This window comes from Chiloscyllium punctatum, chromosome 36 (assembly GCF_047496795.1).
Source record: "Chiloscyllium punctatum isolate Juve2018m chromosome 36, sChiPun1.3, whole genome shotgun sequence".
Classification (NCBI taxonomy): domain Eukaryota; kingdom Metazoa; phylum Chordata; class Chondrichthyes; order Orectolobiformes; family Hemiscylliidae; genus Chiloscyllium; species Chiloscyllium punctatum.
In genome coordinates this window covers 41,864,779-41,885,382 of record NC_092774.1, presented here as the reverse complement: position 1 = coordinate 41,885,382, position 20,604 = coordinate 41,864,779, and the positions used below count along the sequence as shown (strand labels likewise).

Genomic DNA, 20,604 nt, shown 5'->3' with positions numbered 1-20,604 from the left:
GGTGGCAATTCCTGTAGATTGCTAGATGCCTGCTGATCATATATTACGCAGGACACAGAAAGCCCTCATGCAGCCAGATAGCCTGAGGTGTGAATGGAGATAAACGTCATTTAGATGACAATGACCTGGACAAAGCTGCCGACAAAGGTGCTGGAAATGGAGCTGAATCAAGGATGTGATAATGAAATGTCAAAGCTGTTTGAGAAAAGAAAGCCGCTAAAGTTGCTGAATGACTTCCTGCTGGCCTAGTATATAAAAAAGATGACAATAATACATGGCATAAATCCATTACTGCATTAGAATGTTAAAAATCATAGCCACGAAGCTTTTACAACAGCCAACAATATCAGATACACACTATATGAAGCAACATGCGTCAACATTTTATATCAATGTGCCAATCCCTTAAAAACTGCTCAGTTCCATGAGAAAGTACCCTTTTAATTGTGAACATGAGGAAAGAAGCAATCCTTTTCCAGGGTGCAAACTCTATATGTGCCAAACTGAGGGAATACACAATGAAAATACCTTTGAGACAGAGAGCATCTGAGCACCTTTGGAGAGTCTGCTTCTTTCCTGGATTCACTCCAGTTACCACAAGTGAATAGTGTCCCCCTGTCACTCTCTCTAGCCCCCCTCCACCTCCCCCGCCCCCAGATAAAGAATGGAAAGGGGGAGACATTGCTTTGCTCCCAGATGTTGTCCAGAGGGCGGGGGCTTCACCATGAAACTGACAGGGCTACTTACATGTTGTGACATCCACAATGGCAATGGGGGGGGGGGGGGGGAGGGGGGGGGGGCGACAGTGGGCCCACACTGCACCTGCGCTGCCCTGCAGCTGAGGTATGTGGGGAGGGGAGGACACTTACAAACTCCCTTCGCTCTCCTCCAAGTAAATGCAGTTTGAGTTCAACCAAAGCAGGTGATTTAATTTTAGCTTCACACTCACAGAAAACCACCTTCTCTGTGAATCCAGCACTTTATTTTCCCTCCACTCCATGGAAATACTGATTTGTGAGACTCCAGGATTGAAGTTGCTACCATATCTGCTACAGGGTGTTGGGTAAAAACTGTTTATTTTATGAACCATTTCAACTCAAACCCATCCTTGCCATTCAACTACTAATGTGTGGAATGAACTTCCTGAGGAAGTGGAGGATACAGGTACAATTAAAAGACATTTGTTTAAGTACATGAATAGGAAAGGTTTGGAGGGATATAGGCCAGGAGCAGGCAGGAGAGATTGGTTTAGATTGGGATTATGGTTGGCATGGACTGGTTGGACCAAAGGTCCGTTTCCAAGCTGTATGACTCAATGGTAAGTTCATAGTTCCTTGAAAGTGGAGTCGCAGGTAGACAGGACAGTGCAGAAGGTGTTTGGTTTGCTTGGGTTTTTTTGGTCAGTGCACTGGATGTAGGATTGGGAGGTCATGTTGCGACCGTAGAAGACATTGGTTAGGCCAGGTTTGGAGTGTTGCATGCAATTCTGGTACCAGTGATCCCACCCTGACACACCATAAACCAGAGATAGTGACTGAAATTGACTCTGATACAGAATCAAATAATTAAATCCCTGCAGTGCAGGAAGAGGCCATTTGGCCCATTGAATGCATTGGGTCTTGGAGTTGGAAGGTCACGTTGCAACTGTACAGGACATTGGTTCAGCCACTTTAGGAATGTTGCATTCGATTCTGGTCTCCCTGCTCTAGGATAGGAAAACTGTTGTGAAATCTGAAAGGGCACAGAAAAGATTGATAAGGATGTCACCAGGGTTGGAGGGTTTATGGTATAAAGAGAGGCTGAATAGGATGGGGCTGTGTCTCTGGAGTGTCGGAGGCTCAGGGTGACCTTAAAGAGGTTCGTAAAGTCATAAGGGGCATGGATGGAGTAAATGGTCCAAAGGAAGTGGTGGAGTCTGGTACAATTAAAACATTTAAAAGGCATCTGGATGAGTGTGTGATTAAGAAGGGTTTGGAGGGATATGGGTGAAATGCTGGCAAATAGGTCACTAGATTTATATAGGAAAGCATAGATGTGTTGGATTAAAAAGTCTGTTTGTATATCTCTATGTATATTTGTTAACAGATGCTTTATTTCTGTTGATGTAAATATCGTTATAAATCATAGCTGGGTACTAATACTTAGATGCAAGGGAGAGGGAATTTCTCAAGTGGGGCACAAGAAGAATCCTGGGAGACCCCTAATTCTGGTTTACTATCTAATAAACAAACTTTTAGCATGAGCACCAAATGTTCGTTTATGTCTAATTTTGTTTCATTGTACTTGTTTTATTCCCTGCTACGATGACTCACTCAGCCTGGATGGTTGACAGGCTAAGAGATGTGGGTTGGGCCTTGATTGACGGAATGTTTTATTATTCTGGAAGCTGTAAAAGGGGGTCAAAGGCTTCAGCAGAAATCCAGCAGAGCTGAGAACAGATGACATTTCACCCTGTGGGAACAGGGAGATCAACAGGAGAACAGTGAAATCAGGATGTGAAATCTGAGCTGACACCATACTACTCTGTGATCTGTGCTTCGATTAGCAGGGCCAACCCTCTACCTTAACAGACCTTCCCATTCAATTTGAATACCATGTACCCCCTCAATATTCAGGATCCAATCCTTGGCATTCTGAAGCCATGCCTCTGTCAGGAGTCTTCTGTCATATTCTCTTCAATGTGTACAGTCAATTCATCCACTTTTGTTACAATGCAGCACACATTCAGACATACAGTCTTCAGGTTCGATTGTTGTGATCTTTTCAAGCCAGTTTTGATTGCTGGGACCTTTACTCTCCTTGTCCCTTTCTATCATTCTCTAATGTTCATTTTCCACATCAGTACATTGCTCACCTGCCTTGATTTGAATTGACCGTGAGAAATGCAGGTTTATACATTCACAGGAATAGAAACAGGAGTAGGCCATTTGGCCCATTGCACCTACTCCACTATTCATAAAGATCATGGATGACCTATCCATCGTCTCAGCTCCACTTATCTGCACTATCCGGACTACCCTAAATTCCTCCCTTGCAAAATCCCGTCGAACTGTGTCTTGAATATGGCTACTTCTCTTGCTTCCTTCGGCAAGGAATTCCATGGCTTCACCACTCTCGGGGACAAGCAATTTCTCCACCTCTATCTCCTCCACTCCCCCTTATCTTGTGACCTAGTCTCACCCACCAGCAGAAATGACGAGATAAACTGGGGCTGGGTGGCACGCTCTTTCGATGGGTCAGTATGGATTTGATGGGATGAATGGCCGGTTTCCACACAGGAGGGCTTCTATGATTAACCACAGTTGTGTTTGCCCCAGATCACAAACCCAGAATCTCCCACCTTCTACAAATGAAAAGACAAGTCCCACCCTGCCCTCTTGTGTGTGTGTGTTATCTAACTGCTTAATAATTTCTAGTGAATACAGCTCACACCTGCTGCTGCTGCCAGTAACCTTTACAATGCGAATGAAACAATGCAATACCTGCAGTACTGAAAATTGTAAGGCTTCCAATGATACCAGTTACTCATTCACTGTTCCTTCTGTTGTACAGCATTGGAAATATAATGGTAGAGGCTGAATGCAATGAGCAGTTTAAAACAAAAACCCACCTAACCCTTCACTTGGCTCAGGACGCTTTACTTAAAACACTTCTTCCTCACATTTCAGCAACTTCCCATTTTCCACCAAAATCCTAGATGCACTCACTCACTCAACTGCTGTCTCACAAATGAAAGATTTCATTATAGCTTCTGCTCCCAGTAAGGGCAAAACATCTTTGAAAGTTGCTCTGAAAGTCCAGTCTCCACAACGACATTTCTGCTTTCCTTCAGTTGAAATTGTCTGTGCTGACCAGATATTCCGAATTAACATAGTCCCATTTGTCAGGACTTAGCCTGTATCCCGCTCAATTCACCCTGTTACCAGATGCCTTTTAAAATATTGTAATTATACCAGCCTCCACCACTTCTTCTGGCAGCTTATTCCATGCTCGATTCACCCTCGGTGTGAGATAGTTGTCCATAAGGTTCTTTTTAAATATTTCCCCTCTCACCTCAAACCTATACCCTCTAGTTTTGGACTCCCCTACTATGTGGAAAAGATCTTGGCTATTCACCCTATCCATGCTCCTTATGAACTTCTATAAAGTCACCCCTCAGCCTCCAATGCTCCAGGGAAAACAGCCCCGACCTATTTAGCCTCTCCATATAGCTCAAACCCTCCAACTCTGGCAGTAGCCTTGTAAATCTTTGTCAAACCCTTTCAAAGGTTCACAACACTTTTCCTGTAGCAGGGTAACCAGAACTGAACACAGTATTCCAAACGTGGCCTAATCAATGTCCAGTACAGGGGCAACATGACCTCCCAACATCTGCACGGAAATGCACTGACTTATAAAAGCAAGCATAACATACTACATTCTTCGCTAGCCTGTCTACCTGCGACTCCACTTTCAAGAAAATATGAAGCAGCACTCCGAGTTATCTTTATTCAACAACACGCCCCATTAACTTTGTATATCCTGCCCTGATCTGTCTTTCCAAAATCCAAATTTCAAAATGGGGCTGAAAATCTTAATTGCCGTGATTGAATGGTGGAGTAGATCTGATGGGCTGAATGTCCTAATTTCAGCACCTATGTCGTATGTTCTCTAGTTATCCTGGACACAGAGGGAGAGAATTGGGAGCAGGAATAGATCATTTGGCCCTTCCAGTCAGCACCAGCATTCAACAGTTCATAACTGGACATGAGGAAACCTGCATCCAGGTGGATAGGCTGGGATTTTTTTCAGGATAAAGTGAGGACCGCAGATGCTGGAGATCAGAGCTGAAAATGTGTTGCTGGAAAAGCGCAGCAAGTCAGGCAGCATCCAAGGTACAGGAGAATCGACGTTTCGGGCATCAGCCCTTCTTCAGGAATGAGGAAAGTGTGTCCAGCAGGCTAAGATAAAAGGTAGGGAGGAGGGACTTGGGGGTGGGGCGTTGGGAATGCGATAGGTGGAGGGAGGTCAAGGTGAGGGTGATAGGCCAGAGTGGGGTGGGGGCGAAGAGGTTAGGAAGAAGATTGCAGGTTGGGAAGGCAGTGCTGAGTTCGAGGGATTTGACTGAGACAAGGTCGGGGGAGGGGAAATGAGGAAACTGGAGAAATCTGAGTTCATCCCTTGTGGTTGGAGGGTTCCCAGGCGGAAGATGAGGCGCTCTTCCTTCAACCGTCGTGTTGCCATGGTCTGGCGATGACGGAGTCCAAGGACCTGCATGTCCTTGGTGCAGTGGGAGGGGGAGTTTAAGTGTTGGGCTACGGGGTGGTTGGGTTGGTTGGTCCGGGTGTCCCAGAGGTGTTCTCTGAAACGTTCCGCAAGTAGGCGGCCTGTCTGCGTTTTGTCTGAAAAAAATCTTCCTTATCTCATCCCAGCATTTCTTGCCACAGAGAACTGTGCGGCAGAGTTCATGTATATATTTCCTTGTATGGTATTTTGTAAATAACATTCGTTTGCTGGTTGTTTGTATCGGGTATTTCAGGTTCATTAGCCGCTGTTTAAGTGTGTTGGGAGGTTTGTGGGCGACCATGATGCTGAGGGGTTTAAGTTGTCGGGACATCATTTCCCAGATGTCTTTAATGTAAAGCAATGTGCTAGGGTTTCTGCAGACGTTGTGTCTGCTTGTGTCAGTTTGTTGATGTGAAATCTGCACACTGGGTTTATTGGGTAGGCAAAAGTGAGGACTGCAGAGGCTGGAAACCAGAGTTTAGATCAGAGTGGTGCTGGAAAAGCACAGCAGGTCAGACAGCTTCCGAGGAGCAGGAAAATCGACGTATGGGGCAAAAGCCCTTCATCAGGAATAAAGGCAGGACGCCTCCAGGGTAGAGAGAGATAAATTGGGCGTTGCTGGGACGAAGGTAGCAAGGAGTACAATAGGTGAATGGGGATGGCGACGGAGGTGACAGGTCGGAGAGGAGGGTGGAGCGGATAGGTGGGAAAGGAGATTGGCAGGTAGGACAGGTCATGAGGATAACGCTGAGCTGGAAGGTTGGAACTGAGGTAAGGTGGGGGATGGGAAATGAGGAAACTGGTGAAGTCCGCATTGATGGCCTGCGGTTGAATTTATCTGAGGTGGTCTCGTGGTTAGGCTTCGGCGCTCTTACAGCCGCTGTCTGGTTCGATTCCCCGTCAGGGAAGCAATTTTCGGGGGGTTTATAGGTTGCTCGTTCTTCCTAAATGCGCTGCACAGTTATTTATTGATCTTCGTAGTTCCTGGGTGCTGCAGTGTGTCGTGGCTCGTTGAAATAGTGTCCTGATTAAGATTTGTTTGTATGTGTAGGGATGATTGCTTCTGTCGTTAAGTTCTTGGTTCGCGTGCGTTGTTTTCCTGTAGACGCTGTTTTGAATTTACCATTGACTGTTCGCTCTACTGTGACATCTGGAAATGGCACTTTGTTGTTGTTCTCCTCTTTTGTGAATTTTATGCCAGGAAGGAGATTGTTGATGGTGTTGTAGGTTTCCTCTAATTTGTTTCATTTTCTGATGACAAAAGTGTCATGACTGTAGCGGTCCCAAAGTTTGGATTGGATCGTCGAAAGGGCTGTTTGTTCGAGTCTCTGCATTATTGCTTCTGCTAGGAATCCTGATACTGGTGGTTTCATGGGTGTTTCGTTGATTTGTTTGTAGGGCTTGTTACTGGATATGAAGTGGGTGGTAAGGCACAGTTCCATGAGGTTGACAGTGCTATCTTTGCTGATGAAGTTGATGCTGTGTTTGTATCTTTGGTTCTTCGAGTAGTGTCTTCAGTTTTCTTTGGCCACGTTGATGTTAATGGATGTGAACAGGGCTGTTATGTCAAAGAACATCATTATTCCATCCCCTTCTATCTTTGTGTCTTTGGTGTTCAGGAATTCTTGGATGGAGTAAATGGAGTGGTGTGAATCTTCAACTTGGTGTTTTAGTCTTCAGTAGAGGCCTTTGACTAGTCTGTATATTCGTGTCCCAACTCAGTCAGAGGATTGCGAAACCTTTAAAAACCCACAAAAATCAAACAGGAAAGAATGGGCCTGAGTGGGTGGGAGGGGTGGGGGGGGGGGGCTCCTTCTTTGAAAAGGAGGAGAACAACAACAACGTGCCATTCCTAGATGTCACAGTAGAGCGAACAGTCAATGGGGATCTTCAAACTAGCATCTACAGAAAAACAACAGACCCAAACCAAGTACTTAACCACAGAACCAATCATCCCAGCACCCTCAAACGAAGCTGCATCAGGAGATTATTTCAACGAGCCACTACACACTGCAGCACAGAGAAACTACGAAGAACAAAAGAGAAATACGTATATAGTGTATTTAAGGAGAACAGGTACTCAATAAAACCAGTCCGCCGATTTCTCATTGATGCTTCCAAGCTGACTCTCAAAAATTCGGTTTTTTCCCTCCATTCTTTCCTGTTTGATTTTTGTGGGTTTTTAAAGGTTTTGCAATCCTCTGACTGAGTTGGGAAGATATGTTGTGGCTGTACAGGACATTGGTGAGACCACTTTTGGAATATTGTGTGTAATTCTGGTCTCCCTTCTATCAGAAGGATATTGTGAAATTTGAAAGGGTTCTGATGCACCAATGGGTCCACAGAGGGGAAGAGGCCCTTCTGCTGCCCTGAGTGTGGGAAGGCCTTCAGTGATTCCTCTGCCCTGCTGACGCACCAGTTGGTCCACACCGGGGAATGCCGTTCTCCGGCCCCAAGTGCGAGATGCCCTTCAGCAGTTCTTCCCACCTGCTGAGACACCAGTGGGTCCACACTGAGGAGCGGCCGTTCTTCTGCCCCGATTGCAGGAAGGGCTTTGCTCTTTCTTCCGACCTGCTGGCCCATTGGTGGGTCCACATGGGGGAGAGGTCGTTCATTTGCCCTAAGTGCAGGAAGGCCTTCATCAATTCCTCAGCCCTGCTGAGGCATGAGTCCATTCACACCGGGGAGAAGCCGTTCTCCTGCCCCGAGTGTGGGAAGGGCTATTCCCGCTCCTCCACACTGCTGAAGCACCAGCTGATCCACCCGGGGAGGGTGGGGGCAGAGGGCGGTGGCGGAGCGGGTGAGGCCATTCTGCTGCCCTGAGTGCGGGAAGGCCTTCAACAATTCCGCCGCCCTGCTGAAGCACCAGTGTGCCCACCCTGGGGAGAGGCCCTTCAGCTCGCCCAAGTGTGGGAAGAGGTTCATATTTTCCTGCAACTTGTGGAAGCACCAGCAGCGGCACCAACGCTCCCAGCAAACAGAACCCACCCGCGACGCTGCCTTGGGTCACCCCCCAGGATTGATCATCCTGCCAGTCCTGACAGTGGGTGCAGTGGGAGAGTAGGTGGGCTGTTTTTGTTTTCTGTTGGACTGCAATTGCCTCCCCTACACCCCACAACCACAACCCCATGGTGGCTCACGAATTGCACTGCTGCCTCATGGCACCAAGAACCCAGGAATAATTCCACCGTTCGGGGTCTGTGTGCAATTTAGGGAGGGTAGGAAAATGGATCTGACTGGGTTACTCTTCGAAAGATCAGTGCAGATGTGTTGGGCTGAAGGACCTGTTTCCACATTGTAGGAGTTCTACAATCCTGTGAGCTTTGCTGTCAGTGGACAATGCTGCTCATTGAGCCAGGGACTGCACATTGCCAAATGAAATGATCCAGAGAAACCTAAGACCGCAAGACCATCAGAGCAGAAGTTAGGCCATTCGGCCTGTCGAGTCAACTCTGTCATTCGTTAGTGACAAAAGTAGTGCAGATGAGATTAGCGTCAGTGTGAAAACAGGCCATTTGTCTCAACAAGTCCATACCGACCCTCCGAAGGGTAACCCATCCAGACCCATTTCCCTCTGACTAATGTACCTAACTCTATGGGCAATTAAGCTTGGCCAATCCACAAGACCTGCACATCTTTGGTTTATGGAAGAAAACAGGATCACCCAGAGAAAACCCGCACAGACGCTGGGAGAAAGTGCAAACTCCTCACATACAGCCACCCAAGGCTGCAATCAAACCTGGGCCCCTGGCACTATGAGGCTGCAGTGGTAACCACTGAGCCACTACATACTGCGTGCCAAAGAAGGCAAGCAAGAGGTTGGGAGGATACAGCAAGCCAGGCAGCACCAGGATGTGGAGTAGTCAGCGTTTTGGGTATTAAACCTTCTTCAGGACTGAAACGTTGATTTCTCTATGAGAAACGATTTACGGGAATGTTGCTGGGGGTTGGAGGATTTGAACTACAGGGATAGGCTGAATAGGCTGGGACTGTTTTCACTGGACCATCAGAGGCAGAGGAGTGACCTAGTAGAGGTTACAAAATCATGAGGGGCATGGACAGGGTAATAGACAAGGTCTTTTCCCTGGGATGGGGGAGTCCAGAACTAGAGGGCAGAGGTTTAGTGTAAGAGGCAAAATATATTACTTGGACAACTTCTTCATGCAGAGGGTGGGATATATATGAAATGAGCTGCCAGAGTATATGGGTCAGGTGCTGTCAAATGGGACTAGATTAATATAGGATATCAGGTCAGCATGGACAAGTTGGACCAAAGGGTCTGTTTCCATGCTGTACGTGTCTCTGACTACTGGTCCTGATGTAACTTTAAAATAGAGTCCAAGTAACTTTGAATAGTTCAATCTTGTTGAGCTCACCTCCTCAAAAGTTTCAAATGAATCCCTCTGAGAGATACTGTTTAAACATGCTGAGTTGGACAAAGTATCCCATCAAGTTCAACATAAATAAAGAAGTCAGAAGTCAGAACTACAAGGAAACCAGAACTGAGAGAGATCTAGGGTTGCGGGTTATTAGCTCCTAGAAAATGGGGTCGTGGGCAGACAGGGTGGTAAAGAAGGCTTTTGGCATGCTTGCTTTCATTGGTCAGAGCATTGAGCACATGAGTTGGGACGTCTTGTTGCAGCTGTCACACATGCCACACAACAACGATAGGCGTGGCCCTGCCCCCCTCTGACTAGCTGTCCCTTTGAATATCTGGGGGACGATTAGACCCACCTGCCTGTGTTTGGCTCTTTTGTACTTATCCAAATAATTTTAAACATTGTAACATTACCTGCATACACCACTTCCTCTGACAGTTCATTCTTCACACGAACCACCTTCAATGTAAAAAACGTTGCCCCCACCCCCGTCCTTTTTAAATCTCTCATCTTAAAAATATACTCCCAAACTTTGAACTCCCCTATCCTTCAGGAAAAGACAGTGGTTATTCACCTTAGCGTTGTCCCTGATGACTTCATAAACCTCCATAACCTCCATCCTCAACCTTCTACACTCCAGTGAAAAAAGTCCCAGCCTATGCCGTCCATAAATCATTCTGGCAACATCGTAGTTAAAAAAAAAGGTGAGCTTTAAGAATTGACTGAAAGGGCAGTGAAGATTCAACCAGCTGACAGTGGATCTTGAAATCACATGTAGATCAGGTTCGGACAGCAGGAAACCAGATAAGTTTTTACAACAAACCACAACAGTTTCATCATTAGACTCTTAATTCCAGATTTATATTGAATCCAGATTCCACCATCTGCCGTGGTAGATTTTGAACCCAGGTCCCCAGAACATTACCTGGGTGAATAGTCTGGTGACAAGAAAGTCAGCCATCACCTCCCCTGGACACATTGGCTTATTGTGTTTAGAGGTAACAAAGGAGCAAGAGGTTTCAGCAGCTGCTAAGTTGTTGATATTACACAAGGGAACATCAGCATTCTCATTAATGGCACATACTGAAGCCAGGACCCTGTTTCAGAGGTAAGGGCTCGGGAACCATACGAAATAGGAACAGCAAAATTCCATTCAACCCCTTGAGCCTGCTTCTCCATTCAATAGGATTGTGGCTGATCTGACATTCTCCACATGCAGTTTCCTGCCCTTTTCCTGTAACTGTTTATCCCCCGACTGATCACGAATCTGGTAAAAACAATGACTGCAGATGCTGAAAACCAAATACTGGATTAGTGGTGCTGGAAGAGCACAGCGATCCTAGTTTTAAGTGTGACATGAAGGCTGTCAACAGAGTTATTGGGACGGGGGAGGGGGGAGCTCAGGTCGAACTTGGGGACTAAAACAATGGCTTCACACTTCACAATATTTAACTAAGGGAATGTTTATAGTTTATAGCTAAAAATTCCTGAAGAAGGGCTCATGCCCGAAACGTGGGTTCTCCTGCTCATGGGATGCTGCATGACCTGCTGCGCTTTTCCAGAACACGTTTTCTGCTCTGATCTCCAGCATCTTCAGTCCTGACTTTCTCCGAGAGAATCCCATGGAGTCTCACAGAGTGACACAGATGTGCAGCACGGAGACAGACCCTTCGGTCCAACTCGTCCATGCAGCCCAGATATCCTAACCTAATCTAGTCCCATATGCCAGCACTTGGCACAAATCCCCATAAAACCTTCCTATTCATATACACATCCAGATGCATTTTAAATGCTGTAATGATACAGCCTCCATCACTTACTCCAGCAGCTCATGCCATCCATGCATCACCCTCTGCGTGAAAAGGATGCCACTTAAGTCCCTTCTATATCTTTCCCCTCCCATCCCTAAAACTATGCCCTGTCGTTCTGGACTCCCCCATCCCAGGGAAAAGAACTTCTCTATTTGCCCTCTCCATATTCCTCATGATTATATAAACCTCTATAAGGTCACCCCTTAGCATCCGACGCTCCAGAGAAAACAGACTATTCAGCCTCGCCCTATAGCCCAACCCTCCAATCCTGGCAACATCCTTGTAAATCTTTTCTGCACCTTTTCTAGTCTCACAACATCTTTCCAATAGGAACCAGACCAAAATTATATGCAATATTCCAAACGTGGCCTGACCAAAATTCTGTACAGTGGCAACATGAGCTCCCAACATCTATCCTCGATGCTCTGATCAACAAAGGAACGCACACCAAACGCTTTCTTTACTACCCAATCTGCCTGCGTCTCTACTTTTAAGGAACTATCAACCTGAACTCCAAGGTCTCTTTGCTCAGCAACACTTCCAAGGAACTTACCATTAAGTGTAAAAGTCCTGCTCTGATTTGGTTTTCCAAAATGCAGCACCTCATATTTATCTACATTAACTTCCATCTGCCACTTCTCAGCCCATTGGCCCATCTGATCAACGTCCCGTTGTAATCTGAGGTAATCTTCTTTGCTGTCCACTACACCTCCAATTTTGGTGTGATCTACAAACTTACTAATGATACCTCCTCCGTTCACATACAAATCATTTATATAACTGACAAAAACTAGCGAACCCAGCATCGATCCTTGTGATACACCATTGGTCACAGGCCTTCAGTCTGAAAAGCAACCTTCCATCACCACCCTCTGTCTTCTTTCTTCTAGCCAGTTCTGTATCCAAATGGCTCGTTGTCCCTGCATGCCATGCGATTAAACCTTGCGCACCAGTCTCCCATGAGGAACCTTGATGAACGCCTTCCTGAAGTCCATATAGATCACATCCATTGCTCTGCCCTCATCAATCCACTTTGTACTTCTTCAAGAAACTCAATCATGTTCGTAAGACATGATTTCCCAAGCATAAAGCCATGCTGACTATCCCTAATCAATTCTTCCCTTTCCAAGTGCATGTAAACTCTATCTCTCAGGATTCTCTCCAAAAACTTGCCCGTCACGGATGTCTGGCTCACCGGTCTATAGTTCCCTGGCTTTTCCTTACCGCCTTTCTTAAATAGTAGCACCATGTTAGTCACCCTCTAGCCTTCCGGCACCTCACCTGTAACTATTGATGACACAAATATCTCATTGAGAGGCCCAGCAATCACTTCCCCAGTTTCCCACAGAGTGAAAGGGTACTCCTGATCAGGTCCTTGGGATTTATCCACTTTTATGCATTTCAAGATATCTAGCAATTTCTCATCTGCCATATGGACATTTTTTCAACATGTCACCATCTACTTTCTCACATTCTATATCTTCCATGCCCTTCTCCACAGTAAACACTGATGCATAATATCCGTTCAGTATTCCCGCCCCCCACCCCACCACGATCTACTGCAGCTCCACACAAAGGTCGCCTTGCTGATCTTTGAGGGGCCCTATTCTCTCCCTTGTTATCCTTTGGTCCTTAACGTATTTATAAAAAAAACCCTTTGGCTTATCCTTAACTCTATTTGCCAAAGCTATCTCATATCCCCTTTTTGCCCTCATGATTTCCCTCTTAAGTATGCTCGTTCTGCCTTTATTCTCTTAGGATTCACTCGATCTCTCTGTCGATACCTGACGTGTGCATCCTTCTTTATCTTAACCAAAATCTCACTTTCTCTGGTCATCCAGCATGCCCTACACCGACCAGCCTTTCCTTTCACCCGAACAGGAATATACTGTGTGTGTGATTCTTGATATCTCATATTTGAAGGCTTCCCATTTTCCAGCAGTCCTTTAACCTGCGAACAACTGCCCCCAATCAGCTTTTGAAAGATCTTGCCTCATACTTGAGTCTTCCTCCAATTTAGAACTTCAACCTTTAGATCTGATATATTATTTTCAATCACTATTGTAATGTTAATAGAATTATGGTCGCTGACCCTTAGGTTTTGCACCCTCGCCAGTATGTAGATCCTCATTGTGAATTAGAAAATTTCCTAGTACACACTTAACAAATTTCTCTATTTGGCGGATAAGTCAATGGGCAGGAGTTATAGCTTGGGTCAACTCTCCCTTCATTCCTATCAACCCTAACCCAATAGTCCAACGGCACTTTACCTTGCAACTGCCGAATGTGTGACACCAGCCCATTTACCTGCTCCCTCCTCACTATCCAAGGGCCCAAACCTACCTTCCCGGTGAAGCAGCACTTTGCCTGCTCTTCCTACAACCCAATCTACTGCATTTGCTGCTCACAGTGTGGTCTCATCTACAATGGGGAAAACGAAGCCTAAAACTGGGTGACTGCTGCACAGAACATCTACGTTCTGCCCGCAAAAAGAACCTGAGCTTCCAGTTGCCTGCCAATTCCACACCCTCCCCTGTTCCCTGGCCAATATCTATGTCTCAGGTTTGCTATGGTGTTCCAGCGAAGTTCAGCACCAGCAGAACGAAGAGCACCGAATATTTCACTTGGGGACCATACATCCTCCGGTCCCAATATCGAATTCAATAATTCTAGGGCCTGAAATCCATAGTATCCTCGTCCCTTCCACACACACCAAGCATTGTTATCACACAGTCTGTCATTACACACTACCTATTCTTGGCCACGAACAGTCTCCATTCACCCTCCCACGCAGATCGTTATCAACTCCCTTTCCTGTCCAACAGTTCTTCCCTCGCTTTGGGCTCTGTCCTGATCTATCATTTACTGCATCCGCCTTCCTCCCACAATATCTCCTGCATATAAACCAACGTTTTCCCAATCACCATCTGTTCTGTGGAAGGGTCACCGGCACCTCCTGTTTTTTGTTTCTGATATACAGCATCCGCAGTTCTTTCAGATTTTTATTGAGGTAGAGTTGGAAATTGTTTCGAGAGACAGAAGGAGAAGGGGGAGAGACAGAACAGACATGAACTGTTGATCTCCGTTGTTCCTCATAACGTAAAATCATTGCAGTGCGATCACCTCCCTTAAGCATGAATAGAGCTAGTAAGTCATCCGTGAGCTTGTGGCGCAACGGTAGCGCGTCTGACTCCAGATCAGAAGGTAGTGTGTTCGAATCACGTCAGGCTCACTGACGTCAACTTCTTCCATTTCAAATCAAGAAAGTAGCACGTTCAATCCGGATACCTGTTGAGTCAAATCTTCTTGACGGAAACTTTCGATCACACGTGAAGCTTTGCTGTCAGTTTGATTTGTGAACACTGTGTCAGGGAGGTGGTGTGCCCATTGTTTGGGTAAATGCTCAGCTCCCCCAGTTCATCACGGGATTTAAACAGAGCCGTCTCCCTCTGGCAGCCGCTTCGTTCAGTTGGTGACAGCGTAGTGTGAATAACACAATACCGATATTTTTACAACATAATCCAGAGACTCCCAGCTTTATGTTTCAATCTATCAGGAGAGTGACAGCGAGTTCAGATAGAAATGTTTCCCACCAACAGCAAATCCTTTCCTCTCACTGGACACAGTTAAAATTATCTTTATTCAACAGAAGGAGCAGAAACTACAGTCTGACGGTCCCTCTCCACATTAACGGTGAGCCTGAATTTTATAAACGGTGTCAGTAAAATCCAATGGCGGACACTGATTTGGTTCAATCTTTTTTTTGCCAAGTGTAATTCACCGAGAGGATGCTGCTGTGTGAAACAGCGTGGGGAATTACTGCAGGGCCTCCTGCGTATGGGACACGCCGCAGCTGATGTGTTTCACCTTCACCAGTTTATTCCTATCTCGGAGAAGAGAGGTTGGATGATTCGGATCATAGGAGGCCGACAGAGAACAGGAGAAGAGCACTCAGCCCTTCACAAGCTTGTCACCACAGCTGGGTCATCGTGGCCCGTGTATCAGTATGGGATAGTAATCTGCATCTACTGACTGGAAGCACAGCAAATTGGAGTGCAGGTGGGACTGTCACACAGGAGAAAACGGCTTCGACCTATCAACTGGAGTGGCTCCCAATGCGCAACTCCGCTCACCTCAACTGAATAACTGTCAACAAATTACTCAGTAATTCAAAGGAATACTCGGTTTTGAATCTGCATTGTGGCATGTACCTTCGAGAATGATGTCAAACACCTTCATTGCTGTGATGGGGTATCCTGTTGGGCAGAATATATCCGTTGTCATATTTCCTACGTTCTATTGATCCAACTCCAATTTCACTCAGAATCAGAAATTGTGCAGACTGAGGTTACGCAGCCCACCTTAGATCTGCTGGTTCAACAATTACTTCACTTCCCCGCTTCCTGAAGTATCACCCTCAGAATTGAGCGTAATACAGGTGGAGAATTCATTCAGACTCGGATTGCGCGGGCGAAAAATCTGCAATACTTGTTCTCACTTTGTACAAGTGATTCCCTTCGCCGTGTTCACTGCAATGGCAGCTCTGTGCCGTCCCTAATTCAGGCAGTCCGATCTTATTTAACGAAGCGGCTTTTGAGAAAATTCATCGGGCATTTTTGCTCAGGTCAATTTAAGGATGATAGTTCGCCTGGGATTGGAACGCGGGAACTCTCACACGGCTGCATATGCTCGAAGATCAAAGCTAGAATCATATCCCAGACGAACGAGCCACCAGCCATGGGTACAGCAGCCTCCCGAAGCAGCTGAGAACAGGAGAAGACCACTCAGACCTCCAAAAGCACGTTACTGGAAGGGCGTGAGTTTCGCGACAGTATCAGTATGATACGGGGCATTCAGACGCTCAGGAAGTTGTTTGAAAGGCAAGATGCGGAGCAGAGTACCATCACACAGAAAAGCCGCTCAAGGAAGCACTGAACAAGAGCAAAGGATGGTCTCGCCCCATCGACCTCTGGGTTATGGGCCCAGCACGCTCCCGCTGCGCCACTCTACTCCGACGCACAACGCGCTGCTCCACAGGTCCCTTCAGCCTTTCGTCTGGCGCGTGGCATGCACGTTCGAGACTGATGTCAAAGATCTTCACTGCTGTCGTCTTATATGGTGTTGCGCAGACGTATGGAGGCTGTGTAAATATCAACTTTTTGTGACTTCCCACATTCTCTTGTGATTTCACTCTGAATAGACGCCATGCGGCCCACCTTCGCTCTGCTGGGTCGACACAATAAGTAAACGTGGGTCTCTATTCGTATCATTCTCTTGCCTTCTCCATGTAATTCTGCAAATTGTTACTTTAAACATGATCACCGAATTCCCGTTTGCGTCTAATGAATCTGCCTCTTTGTCAGTGTCAGTTAGGGATTCACTGACCCCAACCACTCCCTGTACGAAAGCATTCTTCCTAATGTCACTTTTAGTTCTTTTCCTCATGACTTGAGAACTCTGCCGAATCGTGGCCGATCCTTTCAGGCGTGGGAACATTTTGACTACATTACTTTCTCGGTCTAGACTTCGCATGACTTGAAAAGCTTCAATAGGGCCAGATTTCAAACTTCTGTACTCCGAAGAGAGCTGTCCCAAATTTCCAATCGACCCTCATCGCTGACATCCCTCAAACACCGCACCACTCACGTCAACTTATTCAACGCTATCTCCAATCATTTCACTTCGCTGCTTTCTGTCCCATTGGTCCTCCAGGGATCCCAACCTCGTTTTACGAAGGTGCTTTTTGAGAAAATTAAGCGAGAACTTTCGCGCGATTCACGAAACTCGGGCTCGTCCCGGATTCGAACGCGGGACCTCTCGCACGTCTGCGTCGACGAAGACCCAAAGCGAGAATCATACCGCTAGACCAACAAGCCACACGGTTGGCGCGCAGGCGTCCCTGCCCCCGCCCTACCTCTTGAACCAGCTGAGTCTTGCTCAGAGTAAAGTTCCAGTTGACATTGAACAGGCTGGGGCTGTTTTCTCTGGAACGTCGGAGGTTGGAGGGTGACTTTATGGAGGTTTACAAAATTATGAGGGGCATGGATAGGATAAATAGGCAAAGTCTTTTCCCTGGGGTCGGGGAGTCAAGAACTAGAGGGCTTTAGGGTTTAGGGTGAGAGGGGAAAGATATAAAAGAGATCTAAGGGGCAACCTTTTCACACAGGGGGTGGTGCGTATATGGAATGGGCTGCCAGAGAAAGTGGCGGAGATTGGTACAATTGCAACATTTAAGAGGCGTTTGGATGGATATATGAATAGGAAGGGTTTGGAGGTATATGGGCCGGGTGCTGGCAGCTGGGATTAGATTGGGGTGGGATATCTGGTCGGCATGGACGGGTTGGACCGAAGGGTCTGTTTCCATGCTGTACATCTCTATGACTGTATGAACAGCTGCTTCTCATTCTGTCTCTCTGCTGCCGTTTGCCCGTCCCCAGGAACCGGGTCCTCTCTACTGGCAGAAAATTAAACCGTTTTCTTTCTCAACTTTTCTCTGACACCGGAGTGACCAGTGACAAGTATTGCCCTCCTCAACATAGGGTACAGAGAACAGGAGAAGACCCCGCAGACCTCCACGGGTGTGTCATCTCAACTCTGCATACTGGGCCTTTGTATCAATGTGAAATATTTACGTCGAAGATTTTTGGGAAGCAGATGATACGGCGAGGTGCACAACAGTGCGCCGTTATACGGGAAAGCTGCTAACCTCGACACTGGAGACTCGGAGCCAGCTGAAACTTGCTCAGTGTGAAATACATTCCACTTTGCTCCAAGAATTGCAAGCAGCAAAGAGTTTCCAGAACATCTGCTTGTCATTCTGTCCCCGGGATGCGGTTTCTGACATGCGGATCGTCTTGTCATTCACGTCGGAACGGACTTGGCGAACTACTGCAGGGAAGGCACGAAACCACAAGGTATGCGTTTCAATGTTATCAGTTCATTGGCATCTCAGAGAAGTGGTTTTGCGATTCAGTTCATGGGAAACCGACGAAGAACAGGAGAAGACCACTCAGACCTCCAAAAGCACGTAATTTGAACGGTGTGAGTTTCGCGACAGTATCGGTATGATACTGGGCATGTAGACACTCAGGAAGTAGTTTGAAAGGCAAGATGCTGAACAGAGTACTCTCAGGGAAGATGGTTTCCCTTCTGGCTTATGCTCCCATCACGCACCGGCAGACATATCGCCGACAAGCAAATATTAACTCTGTCTAAATTGCCACATTCTGTTTTTACTCGGAAGCACAATTTACCTGCTCCCTCCTGAATATCCTTCCAGACTAGAACATACCTTTCAGGTGAAGCAGCACTTTACCTGCACATTTTCCGCAACCTCGTCTACTGCATTCGCTCGTCTTCGTGACTTTAAATCTCTGCCGAATCACTATAGATCCTTTCAGGCATGGGAGCATTTTCACAGCATTATTTCCTGTTTCTAGGCTCCTACTGACTTGGAAAACTTCGGTTCTCCGAGGAGAGCTGGCCCAATTTTTCAATCTACCTTTATTGCTGACATTCCTCACACACCGCACCACTCACGTCAACCTGTTCAAAGCGATCTCCAACCATTTCACTGCCCCATTCGTCGTCCAGGCAGCCCAACCTCGTTTCACGAAGGTGCTTTTTGAGAAAATTAATCGGGCATTTTTGCACAAATCAAGTTAAGAGACGCAGCCTCGTCTGGGATTTGAATCCCCGACCGCGCACAAGTCTGTACAGTTAAAGACTCTCTGGGAAAATTATGCCCCTAGACCAACAAGCCAAAGAGCGGTTCATTCCTCATCCACCACACACCTCTTGAGCCAGCTGACACTTGCTTAGTGTGAAATACATTTGACATTGCTCTCAGAATTGCAAGTGACGAAGAGTTTCTTGAACAGCTGCTTCTCATTCTGTCTCCCTGCTGCTGTTTGTCCCGTCCCCAGGAACCGGGCTCCCTCCACTGTTTCGAAGCTTTTCTCTGACACCCGAGTGGCCAGTGACAAGCATTGCCCTCCTCAACATAGGATACAGAGAACAGGAGACCACTCAGAGGTTGTCAGCTCAACTGTACACATTGGGCCAGTATATCATTGTGAAATATTTATGTCGAAGCTTTTTTTGGGAAGCGGATGTGAAGACAAGGTGCAGAACAGAGCGCCGTTATACGGGAAAGCTGCTAAAGGCGACGTTGAATGAATAGGAGAGAATGGTCTCTCTTTTGGGTTACGGTCCCAACACGCACGCGTTGTGCCATTCTCCTGCATTGCTCGGCAGTTTTTTCAGAGAAGTATTCAGCTTTTCATCTGGGGTGTGGCAGGCACGTTTGAGAATGACGTCAGGAGATCTTCTCTGCTGTCGTGTCATATGTTGTTGTGCAGACATATCGTCGATGTGCAAAAATAAACTCTGTCTAAATTCCCACATTCTGTTTTTCGAACTGTGACTTCGCTCAGAATCACTAATTTTCAAAACTGGCAATATTCAAACTTTAACAAAGTGCTCATAGAAATGATTAGTGAACACCTGGAAGAAATTCTTCCAAACTTACCTGGGGAATTTCGCTTTGAGGGGACTTGAACTTTAAGTGGAAGGAAGGGAAGTTTGTCTCGAGGCTGTTTATTGTGGAGATGTGTTCTCCATGTAAACTGGTCGTAGTTGACCATCCCAGTGCTTCCCGATGCAGGGCTGTGTGACCCCCAGGGAGGTTTACTTGAAGCAACTGGAGTGAATCCAGAGAGGGAGCAGATTCTGCAAAGGTGCTCAAATACTTTCTATCTCCCTTTTAGGTATTTTCCTTGTGTATTCCCTCAGTTTGACACGTATGCAGTTTGCACCCTGGAAAATGATTGCTTTTTTCCTCATGTTCACAATTAAAAGTGTAGTTTCTCATGGAACTGAGCAGCATTGAAAGGATTGGCATATTGATATATATATATGTACACGTATTTAGTTTAAGATTAGATTAGATTTGAATGAAGTTTTCCTCTAAACACACCTGAGCCTATCTGGCTGCATGAGGGATTTCAGGTTTCTGTGTGCTGGGTATTATGTGATCACCAGGCATCTGGCAAACTACACAAACTGCCACCTATGTTATGTTCGTTAAAGTGTACTGACAATGACCACTTATTTTGTGATTTTTTTTGCAGGAAGACATGCCGAAAGAA

The 20,604-nt window shown here is 46.4% G+C and overlaps 1 non-coding gene across 1 annotated transcript; it reads left to right on the top strand.

Moving 5' to 3' along the window:
• The first annotated feature begins 14,615 nt into the window (after nucleotides 1-14,615).
• Nucleotides 14,616-14,687, top strand: trnaw-cca (transfer RNA tryptophan (anticodon CCA)). Its single transcript has one exon. It is a non-coding gene; the product is annotated as a tRNA-Trp (tRNA).
• Nucleotides 14,688-20,604: the final 5,917 nt, after the last annotated feature.